Raw genomic sequence first — 18,442 nt, forward strand, 5'->3', positions numbered from 1 at the left:
TGTGCTCCCCTCCCCCCCCCCCCATTTACCCACACCCCCCCCCCCCCCATCTATTCATCTTGCGCTGATCACCCTATCCACCTCACATTGATTCTTCTGCCACCCCCCATCCATCCTACACTGGTCCCCCAATTCATCCTGTACTTCTCCTCCATTCATCCTGCACTGATCCCCCCATTCATCCTGTGCTGATCCGCCCCCTCCCCATCCATCCTGTACTGATCCCCCCCATTCAAGAAGAATAGGGGGAACAGTCTGAAGAAGTGTCTCGACCCGAAACGTTGCCTATTTCCTTCGCTCCATAGATGCTGCCTCACCCGCTGAGTTTCTCCAGCACTTTTCTCTACCCCCATCCATCCTGTATTGACTATGTTTGATAACGGAATGCAATCAAATGTGTTTTAATTCCCAATGTTATTATTTGTTTTAGTCCATAAAGATGGATTAATTAAATTGTGAACACGTGAAACATTAAAACCGCAGTGTTCGATTGTCACTGCTACCGTTGACACGTTATTACAGAATTCATTTTAACGACAAATCAATGCTCTTAATATGGAGTATCAGTACTGTAGTTATTTAATGAGCAACATTCACAACTATACGTTGGATTTATCCAGGTTTTACTTCTACAGTCAGTCATATACATCACAAATTGGGTCAGGAGATATTTCAGTTGAAATTTTAACGTTAATTCTGAAGTGGGAATGATGGAAACAGCGTTTATCAATAATTTCTTTTAAATCTGCTGCGTACAAACGGGGTATCTTCATTGCTGTTCACAACACGTACATATAATCTGAATGTCCGGTAATGTGGCGTTTTGACACCTTTAAACATATTACCAAAAGAACATTTGCTGCAGTTATGTCCTTTAGCCATCTCTTGTCAGTTAGTGTAATGTTTAACCTGTCAGATGGGTATAGTCGGTTTTAACAGTTATTATCATAAAATGCCTTTAGAAATTTCCTTGCAACCTGTATATTTCGTTAAGGATAAATTATGTGGGAAGCGAGAGTGTTTCTGTACCAATAGCAATAACAACCCATGCTATGGCCAAGTCATGGTAATTTTCGGTCCTTCACAGAAAACATGCTTGCATCAATCTGTAGTGTGCATGGTTAAGCATATATGTTACCATGGTCCAGGATTTATTGACACAGGTTGATCATACGCTGAATAATCTAACCCCATTTTTGTTTGGAAGTGGAAAGAACTAATAGAAATTACATTAATTGCAATGTGTAAAAAGAGTTGAGATACTGTATTCTAATTTTGCTGCATGTCATTGTGGTATATATATATCATGTCTTGATTGGTGAATATGTTTAGTTTGTGACTTTATTTGAAGCAGAAATAATATGTGAATGCTTCATTGAGCATAATTCCGACTGGTAACTACGCACTTCGTCCGAGCACATTATCGCACGCGTCATGCAAACCGTCTTAAATGACCACCTAAACTGTCATTTGGCAACCTAAAAAGCTGCCTAAGTTGCCCGGCTGGCAACAGGGAAAAAAAGCCCTGAATGTACAAGGAATCTCTCTTCAATAACCATAGCAAAATAAGCATAATTGAACATTTCACTATAAGCCTCCCAGACTACATAAGGACATGTAACTGAAACTTACTTGGAGTTACTGTGCTCCAAATACTTCTGAGGTCAGCCTCCACTTCCCCAATTTGTGCCTTGCAAATGGAGGAAGCTATGCCAAGTGAAGCATGAATAAAGTGAATCCTGGAGGCTTTCTTGTAAGTGAGCCAACAGCAGTGGAGCGTAAGTACTTGCAGCAACTTCCTCTGATGACTTTTTATTTTAACACTTTCATTAACCTTGAACTTTCACTGCTTCATTTTGGCTCTCTCTCTCTCTGTATCATTCTAAGAGCCACACAAAGGCTGGCAACATTATGAGAAAGTAGATACCTCCTGCCCAACATGATCCCAATTCCATACTTCTTACCAAACACCCATCAATCACAAGTCTATTTCTCCCTTTTCCCTCTAAGAGAAGACCATGTGTGTATATAGAGTCATAGCGTGACATAGAGTCGTACAGTGTGAAAACAGGACCTTTGGCCCAAATTATCCACACCGACCAACATGCCACACCTGCCTCCATATGGCCCATATCCCTCTAAACCTGTGTTATCCATGCACCTGTCTAAATGTTTTGTACATGTTTATCCACCTCACCCACCTCCTCTGGCAGCTTTTTGCCATGGGAAGTAGAGTGGGAGGGGTTGGAAACTATAAGAAACATACATCAGATGGGCACAGAAGGTTTCTGTTTCAGTGCCAGGCAGTTTCAGTAGTAAGATGTCCCATGGATAATAACAGGTGGCACAGTGGCGCAGCGGTAGAGTTATTGCCATACAGTGCCAGAGAGCTGGGTTCAATCCTGACATTGGGTGCTGTCTGTAGGGAGTTTGCACGTTCTCCCCGTGACTGCGTGGGTTTTCTCTGGGAGGTGCGGTTTCCTCCCACATTCCAAAGCCGTACAGGTTTGTGGGTTAATTGGCTTCAGTAAGAATTGTGAATTGTGTGAGAAATAGTGCGAGTGCACAGGGGTCGCTGGTTGGCGCGGACGTGGCGGGCTGAAGTGCACGTTTCCGCGCTGTTGCTCTAAATTGAATTTCATCCCATCATCCTATCTTCCCTAAGTGGGATGGCTTTGAAAGGAAGCTTGAGAATGTTGCACCTGTTTCAGACAATGGGCAGCCTTGGAATCCCCCAGGAATGCACAATTATCTAACTTAAGGGCCTGTCCCATGAGCATGTGACTCCATGCGGCAAGCGCGATCTAACGTAGTCGCTTGAGCCGTTTGGCCTCGCGTGGCCGGTCCCACTTCGATCGCCGGAGCCGTATGGAGTTGTGCGGAGCTGGTCCCGACATCGCGCGGGGCTCCGTAAAAATGACAGTGTTCAAAAATTCCGCGCGGCAACGGCCTGCCGGCCCGCAGCCGCCTCGACGCCGTACGCACCGCCTCGACGGGCGTGCGCAGCATCTTGACATCGTACGTCACGCGCGAACTTCCCGCGGACTTCGCTCGAACTTCACGTCACTCACTCGACCTCCGCGCGGCCCCGCTTCTGGTTTGGTCGCGCTTGCCGCATGCAGATCGCATGCTGGTGGGACAGCCCCTTTACCCTTCATGTTGGCACATCTCCAGATTTAGGTAGCACAGTGTCATAGCTAGCAATCTCACAGCACCAGTGAACTGGGCTTTATCCTGACCTGTGGTGCTGTCTGTGTGGAGTTTACATGCATGTTCCTGCGACCACATGGGCTTCCATTGGGTGCACAGGGTTTCCTCCCACATCCTTAAGACATCCTTATTTATTGGTTAATTGACCATAATAAAATGCTAACTACTGCTCTGTATAGATTAAAGACAGGATCAAGAGACAGTGAGTGAATCAGGAGAATTGATTACAGAGCAAATTAGTGAGTGAGTGGGAATACACTGAAGGCCAGTATAGACGTGATGGGCCCGATGGTTAATTTAGTTTCTAGATGCAGCATGGAAACAGACCTTTGGCCGATCGAGTCGACCCTGACCATCAATCACCCATTCACACTAGTTCTTTGTCATCCCATTTTCCTCTTCCACTAGGGTCAATTTATAGAGGACAATTTACCCACAAACCTGCATGTCTTTGGGATGTGTGAGAAAACCGGGACACCCGGATAAATCCCACGCAGTCAAAGGGAGAAGGTGCAACACTAGAGAATCCCCCTGGGCCTTTGTAGTATGCTGATGCATAGACATACACGAATAACTTGTTGCTAAAGTATTCACATGAATTACCTTTCACCTCCTGCAGCTCTTCCCCTGCTTCCAATTCCATAGAATTCTCAGCATTGTTCTTCCTTGGCCACCATCTGCCTCTCTGTACTGTTTTTCTGTACTGGCAGCTGAGATTAAGTCTTCCTGTTTGTGGCTGGAACCACTCCATGCATATTCTCACCATTAATAGTGTATTTCCACAGGAGCTGTGGATGGAATGATAGCCCTCCAACGGAACAGCCCTACTTTGTGTTGAAGAGTGAAGTCCAAAGGGAACAGCAGCCGTGTACTTCAGCATCTGCTCAGTACATCCAAGGGTAGAGAGCTCAACCAGCACAGGTTGGTGACTGCGGGAGAACACATGGATGAGCTGGGAGGGGAAGACCACTTATCCTACAACTCCCTTTTCTGATCCCGCCATCCCCCAAGTGACAGGCCCTGAATCCTCCATCCCACATCCTGCCCAACTATGCATCAGTATTGGGCTTCAGTGCCTTCCCCCCATCTCAGGGATCTCAGCTCAGGTCTTCAATGTTTCTCCCAACGTATTGTGTTATTGTCTGGTGTCTTTCTCCCATACCCCAGCCTCTCTATGGCCACCAGCCATCCAAATCTCCCAGCCAAGCTACAACCTCTGCCTAGTAAACACATCTAAAGCCACTTTGTGGTGACTGTTGTACAACAGTCCAACCTCCCTTCCATTTATTCCATCTTCACTCCACGGTGCCTCAGCAATGCAAACCTCCGGATTCAGGGACAGTTTTATCCCAGCTGCTATCAGGCAACTAAACCATCTTATCCGCAACTAGAGAGCGGTCCTCAGCTTCCATCTACCTCATTGGAGATAGTGGGACTATCTTTAATCAAACATTACTTGTCTTTATCTTGCACTAAACGTTATTCCCTTTATCTTGTATCTGTACACTGTGGACAGCTTCAATGTGATTTTACTTCGGAGTCACGAGAGTGACTACGTGAAGAATGGCCGTCCGTCTGCGTGCGCGCCATTACGTCTGAACGCAACGCGCATGACGGACTGGCAGGCACTGAGGCCTCCCAGGCCGTCGGGATGAGCGGGTAAGGAAAGTTGAATCACTTACCTGCGTTCTTTCGGGCTTGAAGTTTTTTCAGAGCCCAGATGTTGAGGAGACGGCCCGCGGGGATGTCGGCTGCCGAAGACGCAGCTTTCCAAATAGCGGGCGACGGTCTTGTTCCCGACATTAGCGCCGACAGCAGAATCGGCAGGAGACTTTGCGCGGGAGCAGGAGCTCCGTGGTTGACCTGCGGGACGTAATGCCACCCGCAAGTCTAAACGAACCCGTTGACTCAGATGAGTCCGGGGAAGAGGGATACCCTCCCTCAACGGAGAGCGTCTGAGGACGACTTCTCCCACATGGAGCAACTTATGGAGAAGTTGCTCCAACAATAATCTGCTCCAAAGGAGGGAGCAGTATCAGCACGTGCCTACAGCAGTGCCGGTGCCGGGAGCCTCGCACATGGGGCAGCCCAATGTCTTCCCCATTGGAGGGGGAACTACATGTAGAAGAAACCACTCTGAATCAGAGTACAAAGAAGAGGGGGGGGAACCTTCCCAGGGACAAGCAGAAGAAAGGAAGTAAGTAAGTAAGTTTTACTTATATTGCACTGTTTAAGTCAACACCAAAATGCTTTACATAAAAGGAATAATAAGCTTCCATACAAACAAACAGAAAATAAGTGCTTCTGCAATCATCCAGGTTCCACTGGGTGCTTCCCTGGATGGAATCTAGCTCTTGACAGCCCGGGTATTATGGAGAACCCGCAGGCAGCAGCACCTGTTTTCAGGGCTGCACAAATGTCTCCTGCTCTGAGGAGAGGAGCATTCATGGTCCTTTTCAGTCTGACCAAAGCTAGAATCTCATTTAGGTCCACTGGAAGGGCCATGTCAGCACAGGTATCCTCAGGGGCCTGCGGCAGCACCTGTTTTCAGGGCTGGCTATGAACCTCACTCTCAGTGGAGGGGAGTGTGAATGATCAGTAGGTAACTGATCTCGAATTTAAAGTATGAACATACTGAAGCATGCATATGGCCTCAAGAGCCAGCAGTTGGCAGAATATCCGCATAGGCGACAACACACCCCACACCTCCATAGGGGGTAAGCGGTTCACTGAATCCGGTGGTAGCTTGAAAGCTGGGCACGGAAATACGATCAGAGTCGTCTTTCAAGGCAGACTTAAAATAATGGCCAGAATTGTCCTACAAGGCAGGCTCAGTATGATGAGGTTTCAGACCAGACCCAAGCAGAGGTCGGGAGAAACATGGAATCCACACTCCTTACCAGTCCTACTCCCAATCAAGGAGAGAAAAGGAATCCGCATCAGGGGCCTTTGGGCTTACCACAAGACCACCGGTAGCCATGGAGGTAGGTGGGTCTGGGTTTACTGAAACAAGGGATTGTGGAGCAGTTACATGTTGGTAATTTACTCTTGTGTTCTTGTTCAAAATGACAATAACATGAAATTTCAGAACTGGTTTTAAAAAAAACAAAAAACAAAAGAAAAACCAGATAATAACGTGATAATTTTACTGCACAACATACACAGGTTCCAAGCAGACTTGGAACTCGGACAGGAATTGTCTTCGAGGCAGGCCCAGTAATTTTGGGCAGGATTGCCATTCAGGACATGTGACAGATGGAGGATGTCACTTCATCCAGGTTTAACTCATTTGTGCAGTATAGACTTTTAGAAACAGTAATTTTGATACGGTCTAACTACTGTTTTATAGGAGCTTCCTATAAAATGGTCACATGGCATGCATCGACCTCAAAGATGCATACTATTCGGTGTCTATTCACTAAGAACAGGAGATATTTGAAGTTTAACTGGATGGTATGGATCTGCCAAATGGGTGGACATCAGCTCCTAGACTATTGACAAAACTACGGAATCCAATTCTGGGTCTACAAAGGTCTCAGAACCACATAGTAATGGCATATTTGGACAATTTCATTTTGGAGGCACCAAGAATTGGCAGAAGCATCAGTCAAAGCAAACCAAAACCCTGTTTGATAAAATTGGTTACCTCATCCATCCAGTTAAATCAAAATTGACACCTACAAGGGTAATTGATTACCTAGAATTTACTATCAAAAACAGTAAATATGTTGGTGACTTTGCCTAGGGGCAAACGACTATATTAATCAAGCCTGCTATGACCTGATAGTCAAATACTAGCCATCTATCAGGTAAACAGCGAGTGTAATTGGCAAATAGTAGCCGCATTTCCAGCAGTACGTACGGGCCTTTGCATTACTAGAATTACAGCAAGCAAAGGAACGAACACTCAGATTCCATGCAGGCCAAATTGGCAAAACTATGGATTGCCAGCAGAGGCCTTTGTTGAATAACTACGGTGGATAACGAACGAGAGAAAGCTCAAAGTAAATTTGCTTGAAAGCCATCAAGGGTTCTTCAGACCTATGCAAGCGGCTAAGGATGGGGAGCCACTAACACAGTCTAGAGCTGTGGGGGCAGATGGAATGAGCAGGAGTCTGTAATTCCCCAACACATGGAATCAATTACCCAGAATTGTTGGGGGAACAATATGGACTCAAGGGGTTCTGTAGCAATATGCAACAATATGCTTGTTCAAATTCAGATTGATAACACCACTGCGGTGGCACATATCCACTAACAAGGGTGGTGTAAAATCTGTAACTTACGATAGATTGTCGAACCTCATTTGGCACTGGTGTATCAAGAGGAATATTTGGGAAATCTACGAGGTAGATATAACACGTTGACAGATGCTGGATCACGGATGTTTAATAACAACACAGAATGGATGTTGAATCAGGCAGTATTTAACGAAATAACTACACGATTTGGCATACCAGATTTGATCTATTTGCATGTAGACTAAACCATCAGTTACCCAGATATGTGTCCTGCAAGCAGGATCCAGGAACAATGGCAGTGGATGCTTTCTCCCTCAATTGGGGAGGAATGTTTATGTATGCTTTCCGCCAATTTGTCTCACAAACCGATGCTTGACCAAAATCAAGCAAGACTAAGCCACAGGCATATTGGTAGTGCCAGATTGGCCTACTCAAACCTGGTCCCCAAAAATTTTGGGAACTATAGTCCAGCCAGTTATGGCTGTACCCAAGAGCAGGGACCTCCTAGTGAACCCAGTTACAGGGAGTAATCATCCACTACACGAACGTATTAACTTGTTGGTCTGCAGATTCTGAGGAGGCCATTTCAAGGCATAGGACTGTCCGAACAAATACAACACAGTTCGGATAACAGATGTCTTGGAGTTTCCTATCAACTCTGTACTATAACTATAAACAAAGTTATAGTGCAATCAATAGTGCCAGAGGCGCACTTTCCTCCTATCTGATGCTGCAAGCAGGGCACAGGTCAATAGGAATGCACCCCTTTACAACAAAATTCATGAAGAGAATTTACAATCTAATACCTCTAAGACCAAGGTACACGGACATGGGATGTGAGCATGGTACTAACCCTACTTTGACAGTGGGGATCGCCTATAACTAACCCTGAAGGCGGTATGCTGACAAAGAGTCCAGACACTGCAAAAGCTACGGTTGGACCACATGACCACCAATATGAACAACATAACATTCGTAATCAGGAACCTGATATAAACATAGCAGGCTAGGGATGGAGATCCAGTTCTTGGCATATCCAGAGGACCTACGGTTGTGTGTGTGGTAACATACTAACACCACTATCTGAGAGTTACGGAGAACCACAGAGGCTCAGAACAGACCAGAAGGTGTCAACACAAACCATCTCCAGATGGTCAAAGGGGGTAATGGCGGTAACAGAGTGAACGTTCATATGGTTAAATCTCACTCCACCAGGGCTGCATCTACGTCGGCAGCAAGAGCAATGGACGTGCCTCTTGACAACATCCTAGTGGCTGCAGGATGGACGAATGAAATAACGGTCCACCGGTTTTATAACAAACCTATTACCGGACTGGGGGTGTTTGCACGTACTATTTTAAGTTCTGTCCCATAGTTTACCCCCAAGGTTGGGAGGGGGAACAAGTTTTAAAAACTTTCTTTCATTTAAAGCATCAGTGTCTTTACTTAACTACGTAATGTCTGAATGCTTTAATGATTACACGCATCCATGGTCAATCCATTCAGTGTGTGACGCCTGGATTCGTAACCGGCGTAAAATCACAGAGCTTTGAAATCTTCACGTAGTCACTCACGTGACTCCGAAGTAAAATAGTAAGATTAAACGAGAACTTACCAGTTTGAAGTTTGATCTTGATTTTATGAGGAGTTACGATGAGCGATTACGTGCCCACCGCTCCCACCCTCATACTATCAAGGTCACATGGAAGTTCTAGTTTCTTCAATCTTACTATTCTCAGGTCTTCTTTGTATCTGTGATTTAACACCGCTGCTTTGAAGATTGACGCGCACGCAGACGGGCGGCCCTTCTTCACGTAATCGCTCATCGTAACTCCTCATAAAATCAAGATCAAACTTCAAACTGGTAAGTTCTCGTTTAATCTTACTATTATTTATAGTCTTTCCCCTGTTTGGCTAGCACACAACAAAAATGTTTTTCACTGTATTTTCACAATAAATTAAATGGTTTTTGTGGCACACGTGACAATAATAAACTAGACTAAATCTAAGTGTAACTTGAGTAACTTGAATTACAGAGGGCTTAAAGGATCAGTCATTCGGTGTGGAACTTGAGACTTGAGATAAGGAAAAGAGCAAGTTCCCATCCCATACAGCAATTGAGTTTAGTTTATTGTTACATGCACCGAGGTACAGTGAAAAGCATTTGGTGCATGCTAAACAGTAGGCTGTGGGATAGCTTGGAAGGGGTGGGGAAGGAGGGAGAAAGCAAGGGCTACCGGAAATTGGAGAATTCAATGTTCATGTTGCTGGGGTGTAAACTGCCCAAGCAGAATATGAGGTGCTGCTCCTCCAATTTACGGTGGGCCTCACTCTGGCCATTGTGGAGGCCCAGGACAGAAAGGTCGGATTCGGAATGGGAGGGGGAGTTAAAGTGCTGAGCCACTGGGAAATCAGATCGGTTATTGTGAACCTATTGGTTATTGAGTGGAGGTGTTGGGCGAAGCGATCGCCAAGCCTGCGCTTGGTCTCACCGATGTAGAGACATTGGTGACCCTTGGACTATCCTTGATCGGACTTTGCTGGCTTTACCTTGCACTAAACGTTATCCCCTTATCATATAATCTATACACTGTAAATGGCTCGATTGTAATCATGTATTGTCTTTCCGCAGACTGGATTCACTGTACCTCGGTACACATGGCAATAAACTAAACTGAGAACTGAGACATTATTTTTGGCCGCCAGCCTTTATACCACATTTACTGAAGTTAATTTCACAACGTGGCGTATGGGAGAGCTTTGAGCATGAATTCTGGTTTGCTAACACAAAAGCTTACCATACCATGGTTTAAACCTGGTTTCTCCAAAACAAAATGGCGTCCACAAAGGTGTTGAAGCAAAACACACCTTTGGTGAGTTAAATCACTGTTCCTCAACACAACAGGTAGCAGAGTGCTTGCTCCAAATGGGTTCACCATACCTTGCAGCAGAAGCTAATGTTGGTCGTTCCCTTTCTTGTTTCAAGACCTGCCAAGATTGCTCCAAGGTCCTCAGGTTTGCTGCCTTTCCCAAGCAAGGACGATCTGTTCTCACAGATGGTTCAAGCTACGGCACCTTGTACCAGCTGGGTTACAACTGACATCTTGGCTTTGGAACAGCAAACATTTTACATGGAGGTATGTCTCTGGAGGCAGCACAGTGGCACAGCTTCTAGAGAGACTACCTCATAGTTCAGGTTCAATCTCGACCTCTGCTGCTGTCTGTGTACAATACGCACGTTCTTCCTGTGACTGCACACGATTTTTCCAGTTGCTTCAGTTTCCTCCCACATCCTCCCACCCACGATAGTAGCTTAATTGGCCACTGTAAATTACCTCCACTGTGTAGGCATGTGGTAGAATATGGGAGCAGTTGAAGGGATTGAGCAGAGAATAAAAACTGGATTAGTGCAGGATAAATGCAACTCGAACATCTAATGGACCTGACAAGAGACTGGTTGACATTACCTGGTCCATCCCAGACACTAACCTTCCCACTATTGAATGGAGGCATGCCTCAAAATGACAGCCAATGTCATCAAAGACCCCTCACCACCCTGACCACGCTCTCATTTCACTCCTATCATCATTTCACTCCTATCATCATCCTCTTTTTTTTTAAATTTCTATATTGCACTACTACGGACTGACGCAAAACTGCATTTCGTTATACCCATACTCAGTATTTGTGCAATGACATTAAAGTTGAATTGAATTGAATTGAATTGAATTGAATTGAATTGAATTAAGAAGGTACAGGAGCCTGAAAACTGTGACCACCAGGTTCAAGAATAGCTTCTTCCCAACAACCATCAGGCTCTTGAACACTATATATATAAAGCTAACGTCAACTATGAACATGGACTGTCTTTGATTGCTCCAAGGGGTTTGGGGGCAAGTGCCAGTATTACAATACTTTTATTGATTTATTGAATTTTAAATTGTTAGATATTATTAGTGTGTATTGCATTTGGTGATGATGCCACGTTATTGTCACTTGTACCTAGCTCGGTGCAGTGAAATGGTTTGTTTTTGCACACAAAGTGCACAAAAGAGATACCACAAAGTTACAAAAAGTACTCATCCCACCTTTGTCCCCCTCCCCCCCCCCCCCCCCCCACATGAGGGTCCCCTCTTTGTTCTCTTGGACACGGCCTGTCTACCTCGGCCCGACTCAACCTTGGGGCTCAGCCCCGTCCCGACTGCCGGTACTTTGACCACTTGCTCCACACCGGCTTCTCCGCAAGCACCAGGTGGAGAGAGTCCTCCTCCATCATCTCACCACGGCCGGTGAGTCGGGCCCACTCACCGGGAATGTCCCTGCCCCCACTCACCGGGAATGTCCCTGCCTCCTGCTCATGGGGAATGTCCCTGCCCCCACTCACTGGCAATGTCCCTGCCTCCACTCACTGGCAATGTCCCTGCCCCCACTCACCGGGAATGTCCCTGCCTCCACTCACCGGGAATGTCCCTGCCTCCTGCTCATGGGGAATGTCCCTGCCCCCACTCACTGGGAATGCCCCTGCCTCCACTCACTGGGAATGTCCCTGCCCCCACTCACCGGGAATGTCCCTGCCTCCTGCTCATGGGGAATGTCCCTGCCCCCACTCACTGGGAATGTCCCTGCCCCCACTCATGGGGAATGTCCCTGCCCCCACTCACTGGGAATGTCCCTGCCTCCACTCACTGGGAATGTCCCTGCCTCCTGCTCATGGGGAATGTCCCAGTCCCCCACTCACCGGGAATGTCCCAGCCCCCCGCCCCCTGCTCACCAGGAGAGCAGGTCCATAGCCTGTAAGCTGCTGCAAGTAAGAATTAGATTGCTTCGTTGCGAGTGCAAATGACAATGAAACACCCTTATCTTGATTAGTGTAACGGAGTGATTGATGGTCAGCATGGACTCAGTAAACTCAAGCATCTGGTTCCATCCTGTATGACTCAATTAATCCAAAGGACACTATTAGGATTTTTTAAAAGGACACTAAGTGCTTTAGTAACTCACTGGGTCAGGCAACATCTCTGGAGAAAATGGATAGGTGACAGTTTAGGTCAGGATCCTTCACCAGACTGAAGAAGCTGGTCTGAAGAAGGGTCCCGATCTGAAACGTCACCGATCCATGTTCACCAGGGATGATGCCTGACTCGCAATTACTCCAGCACTTTATGTCCTATTTTTGTAAACCAGCGTCTGCAGTTCCCTGATTTCCGACATCATTAGGATGTTGAAGAAATCAGCTACACTGAATACAAATGCAAACGACTTGCTAGAGTTCAGAGGGGAATGGTCCCATTGCCACCATTCCCTAAGATGGTGACAGACTAATTAGAGTGCAGCCCAGGAGATAGATACCTGTTGCAGTGAAGTCTGCCCTTCAGCTCACTGGGATTATCAGGTTGTGAAATGCCTCTTGTTGCACAAATTCATGAAAAGATTTGGGAAAACCAAGCAACCACAAATCTCCATCCCACAAGCTGAGACTGAAAGGCATTTATATAAAACTCATGTTACCTCTTTTAAGACCACAGACTGTAATGAACAGTCACACTATTGATTGGATTTCAGTCCATAGGCTATGACTGCATCATTCAGTAGAACTGGAGATTTGTGTCCCGTTCCAGGTGCCACATTTCAGAAAAGATGCGAGGACTTTGGAAACTGCTCAGATGAGATTTACCAACCTAATTTGAGAGTGGAGGAGCTTTAGCTTTGTGGATAGACTGAAGAAGTTTGAGTGGTTCCACTTGGGACAGAGGGTGTTGTGAAAAATCCACAAGGATCTGACCAAGAGTGAAAGTACCTGTTCCCATTGGCAAATTGGTAAATAGATCGGGCAGACGCACAGAGTCTCTTGCCCAGAGTAGGGGAATCAAGAACTAGAAGACATAGGTTTAAGGGGAGGGGGGGAAAGATTTAATAGGAACCTGAGGTAGAAAAATGTTCACACAAAGGGTGGTGGGTGTATGGAACGAGCTGCCGGAGGAACTCATGGAGACAACAATGTTCCCCATGAGGAAGCATTTAAACAGGTACATGGATAGGACGGGTTTAGAGGGATATGGGCCAAACACAGCCAGGTGGGACTAGTGTAGATGGGACATGTGGTCGGTGTGGGCAAGTTGGGCCGAAGAGCCTGCTTCCACTCTGTATGACTCTATGATTCGTTGGTGGAGAAGTCAAGAACTAGGAGATGAAGAATGAAGGTGATTGGCAAAAGAACCAAATGTTATAAGGTAAAACCTTTTTATCTGGTGAGTGTTTAGTGTCCAGATTGCTCACCTTGAGGTAGTTAAGCCAGAATCACCAGAAGTGTTCAAAAGAGAGGTCAATTTAGTTTAGTTTGGAGATACAGTGTGGAAACAGGCCCTTTGGCCCACCGAGTCCACACCAACCAGCGATCCCAGCACACTAATGCATTCTTACACACACACACACACACAAGACAATTTACAATGACACCGAGCCGTTTAACCTAGAATCCTGTACATCTTTGGATGTGCGGGAGGAAACCGGAGATCCCGGAGAAAACCCACGCAGGTCACGAGGAGAACGTACAAACTCCGTACAGACAGCACCCGTATTCAGGATCGAAACCGGGTCTCTGGCGCTGTAAAGCAGCCACTCTACCGCTGCACCACCGTGCCTCCCAAAGTTTAAAGACAAGAATTTGTAAGGCAATGGGGTGGGATGTGGGGAAAGGGACTAGAGGGAATGCTCCTTCATAGAGACAGTACAGCTGCAACAAGAGGTACAGCCTTATTCTGGGCTTCAATGTATGATACAACATTGCTTGGTTGACATTTCACACTTGCCACCGTAAGTAAATTGTTCAAACATTTTCAACTGTGTGCAAATATGAAGAAGATGATCATCGTTGTTGTACAGAAGTACACAGGACATTCTGCCAATGTCAGCAGATCAGTCAGTCTGGCAACCAACTAGTTTGCAATCATCTACAGTTGAGACTGGACTTTCCAGGATATGTTAGATACACGTTTTAATGATATGCCTTATAAAACTAACCATGCAACCTGGAGTACTAATCTTCCCAATCAGCCATACAATACTACTAAGCACGGCAAGACACAAAATGCTAGTTTACCTCTGTGGGTCAGGCAGATTTAATTCTGATGAAGAGTCCCGACTCGAAACATCACCTATCCTTGTTCTCCAGAGATGCTGTTTGACCTGTTGAGTTACTCCAGCATCTTATCTCTTTCCTTGGAAAACCAGCAGCTGCAGTTCCATGTTTCTACATATTGCTAAGCATTCCTGTTCGAGAGAGCCTAAAATAGACACAAAAAGCTGGCAACTCAGCAGGTCAAACATCATCTCTAGAGAAAAGGAGACCCTCAACCCAAAACGTCACCTATTCCTTTTCTTCCGAGATACTGTTTGACCCGCTGAGTTACTCCAGCTTTTTGTGTCTATCTTCGATTTAAACCAGCATCTGTAGTTTCTTCCTACACATGGAAATAGGCCTTTCAGTTCACCGACCATCAACCATCCTTTTACACTATTCTCACATTCATCCCACTTTTTTTCTCCTTCATTCATTAATCAACTTGCCCCAGATTCTACCACTCAGCTATACATTAAGGGCAATTAACCCACCAACCTGTTGGTTTAAGGAGGAACTGCAGATGATGGAAAATCGAAGGTAGACAAAAGTGCTGGAGAAACTCAGCGGGTGCAGCAGCATCTCTGGAGCGAAGGAAATAGGCTGGTCCAATCCCTTAAGAATTTTATATGTTGAATGTGATAACCAAGAAGACGCTTCTACATCCTGAGGAGACTGAGAACATTTGGCATGCACCACAGAAAGCATACTGGTGGACTCCATCACAGCTTGGTTTAGGAACAGCTTAATGTGGCATGCACCACAGAAAGCTTATTGTTGGACTCCATCACAGCTTGGTTTGGGAACAGCTCTGCCCAGGACTGCAAGAAATTGCAGAAAGTTGCTAATGTTGCCCAGTCCATCGCACAGATCAGAATTCCCACCATTGACTCCATCTACACTTCACGCTGCCTCAGAAAAGCAGCCAACATAATCAAAAACTTGTTCCACCCCCGTCATTCTGTCCTCTCACTGCTCCCATTGGGCAGAAGGTACAGACACGTGAAATGCACCACCAAACCCAGAACCTCAGGAATAGCTCCTTCCCCTCTGTTTTCAGACTTCTGAACGGTCCTTCTGCAAGCTAGGGTACTTGGTCTACACCTCTACCCCATTGTGGACACTAGTCTTTATGATTCAATGATACTATATTGTCACATGTACCTAGGTACAGTGAGATTGTGTTGTAGAATAAATACTCAAAGCGTTGCCACATTTCTGCATGTGTTAGTACTGATTAGGTCATGTTGCTCATCCTCGTTCATGGCCCAACCCCGTCGATGCCTCTTTGTTCTCGGAAGCGTGTCCCGACTGTTCCCTCCGCTGCACATCCTCGGCCCGAACTCCTCTTCTCTCCACGGCCCATCCTCGGCCGGCCGCTAGGTCTGCTCTTCCATGGCTTTGTGCCGTTCGCTGGGACCTTCCTTTCTGCCTATCTATGGAACCAAAGTCATAGTGTGCTACAATGCTGAGAATGATAGTCTGCCCCTGCTCATTATCTCCCCCTTTGCTCTATCTACTGTCCTTGTATTTGACCTGAGTGTATTAATGTATTATCTATTTGGATAAGATGCAAAACAAAGATTTTCACTGTACCTCAGTACATGTAACAATAATAAACCTAAACCTAAACCTAGACTGGACTTCCTTCCCTTTGCTTGAAGTGGACCATTGATAATTAATCCATGTAGGATGAGAACTGCTGCTAGTGGATGGGACACCTAGTGCTGCAACCACAGGAATGGGAATATGTGCTGCATGTAGAACGGTATGTATGTCATGCCCCCCTGGATTTGACCTGCCTTCTTTTCTGCACCAGTTTCAATGATGCCCAACTCCATCACACCACGGTCTCCCCAATACAACCTTGGATCATCTGACATCCGATATCCAGGCAGGGTTATCCATCGATTAGAATTATAAATGTGTAGAAAGGAACTGCAGATGCTGGTTTGTACTGAAGACAGACACAAAAAGTGCTGGAGTAACTCAGGGAGTCGGGCAGCATCTCTGGAGAAAAAGGATGGGTGACGTTTCTAGACCTGGATGACCCTTCTTCAGTGATTAGAATTAGATTTATAAAACAGAGCACTTGGAATTTATATAATTCTCATGTACACAAAAATGCTGGAGAAACTCAGCGGTATATCTTTATCACAACCATATATCATTCTAATCCCTGGTTACTAATTCATCCATGGCTTGTCTGCTTCCTATCATTGTGACCTCTTCCTACCTAGGGTGTAAATGAGAATGTTATGCTGTTTAATGTTTAACCCACATGTTACAGAGTTTTTCTTAGATGACTAACGAGGGGATCTGCCGTCATGTTTGCCCACCCCATCTCCCGCTCTGGCAATTCTCCATGATACCAATGTTCCTCCATCACTAGTCTCGTCCATCCCCTACTTTATTCTCCATTGTGCCTTCAGTTGTCGAGGAACTACAACTCTATCCCACCCAACATCAACACCTCTCCTCTTTTCTCCATTACGATATTTCATAAAACTTTTGGTCTTTGTTTTAGTTTTCCGTGTTGGAACTGGAGACAGCATGGAAATATGCCCTCCGGCCCACCGAGTCCGAACCGACCAAGAGTCTGTGTTGACCAATGATCACCCGTACACTAGTTCTATCCTACACACCAGGGGCAATTTACAGAAGCCAATTCACCCCAAATCTGCTTGTCTTTGGAATGTTGGGGTAAATCGGAGCACCCAGAGATAGCCCACGTGGTCACATAGAGAATGTACAAACTCCATACAGACAGGATGGAGCTCGGTTCTCTGGCGCTGTAAGGCAGCAACACTACCACCGTGCCACCATGCCACCTCTTCTTCCTCATTTGTTCTTATATGGGTCAGTGAAATATTTTGTTGCTATTCCTTCCTGTGAAGCCTTAAGGGATAGGCTAGTAAGCTATGCATGCTTTAAACTGTAAATACATTCTTCTTATAATGTCATAGAGAACTACAGCATGGAGACAGGCCTTACAGCCCACATTCACCCATCCACTTACGCTGCATTAACCCCTTTTTTAATTCTCCCCGCATTCTCTTCATCACGCCTCACATTCTACCCCACACCCATGCAGGGGAAATTTACTTGGGCCAATCAACTTACCGACCCTCATGTCTTTGGGATGTTGGATGGAAACTGAGTGCCTGGAGGAATGACAGATGGAATAAGCAGACTCCTCCACACAGAACTGCATCCGAAGTGAGAATTGAACCTTGGGCTTTACCAGCTGCACCACTCAGGTCTGGTACATTTTGGTCTCAATCAGATCTTGTTCTGTATAGGACCTCCATTGCCCAAAAGCTACTCATAATGAGAAAATGATGGCACGCACAGCAAGGCAGGCACATTCACAATGGAGATGATCTTAGAAGGCAACAGCATGGGAACAATGTGCATAGTTATCTCAGTCCACTTGTAAATCAGTGCATTATCTGCACTTCTTCACCACGTTTCTACACAGTTCCTGAAAATAGATCAGCTGAGCACCATTCAGACCACTGGGACACACAAATGTTTACCGCTGTGCATCGATGTCAGGCAACTAACTAAGAGAATGGTCAAGAGAGCTAGTTAGGGAGACAATGGAGACTTCCAACCAAATGTAAAAGCTGCACTGAAAACCGACTCAAAGAAGGTACACGAAATATGCATCGGCAGAGTTTTCACGGGATCTTCACAATCCCTTGTTCCCAACCACATATCATGTAACCAATGTGTAAATATCAAGGATAGACACAAAATGCTGGAGTAACTCAGCGGGTCAGGCAGCATCTCTAGAGAAGAGGAATAGACAACGTTTCGGGTCGAGACCTTTCTTCAGACTGAGAGTCAGGTGAGAGGGAAACAAAGGTAT

The 18,442-nt window shown here is 45.8% G+C and overlaps 1 protein-coding gene across 2 annotated transcripts in view; it reads right to left on the bottom strand.

The window, feature by feature from the left end:
* The window catches only part of maml3 (mastermind like transcriptional coactivator 3), a 517,266-nt gene that overhangs the window by 164,370 nt on the left and 334,454 nt on the right, over positions 1-18,442 (bottom strand). The gene's annotated exons all lie outside the window — the stretch shown is intronic.

Source organism: Amblyraja radiata, chromosome 1, assembly GCF_010909765.2.
Source record: "Amblyraja radiata isolate CabotCenter1 chromosome 1, sAmbRad1.1.pri, whole genome shotgun sequence".
NCBI classification, from domain to species: Eukaryota; Metazoa; Chordata; class Chondrichthyes; order Rajiformes; family Rajidae; genus Amblyraja; species Amblyraja radiata.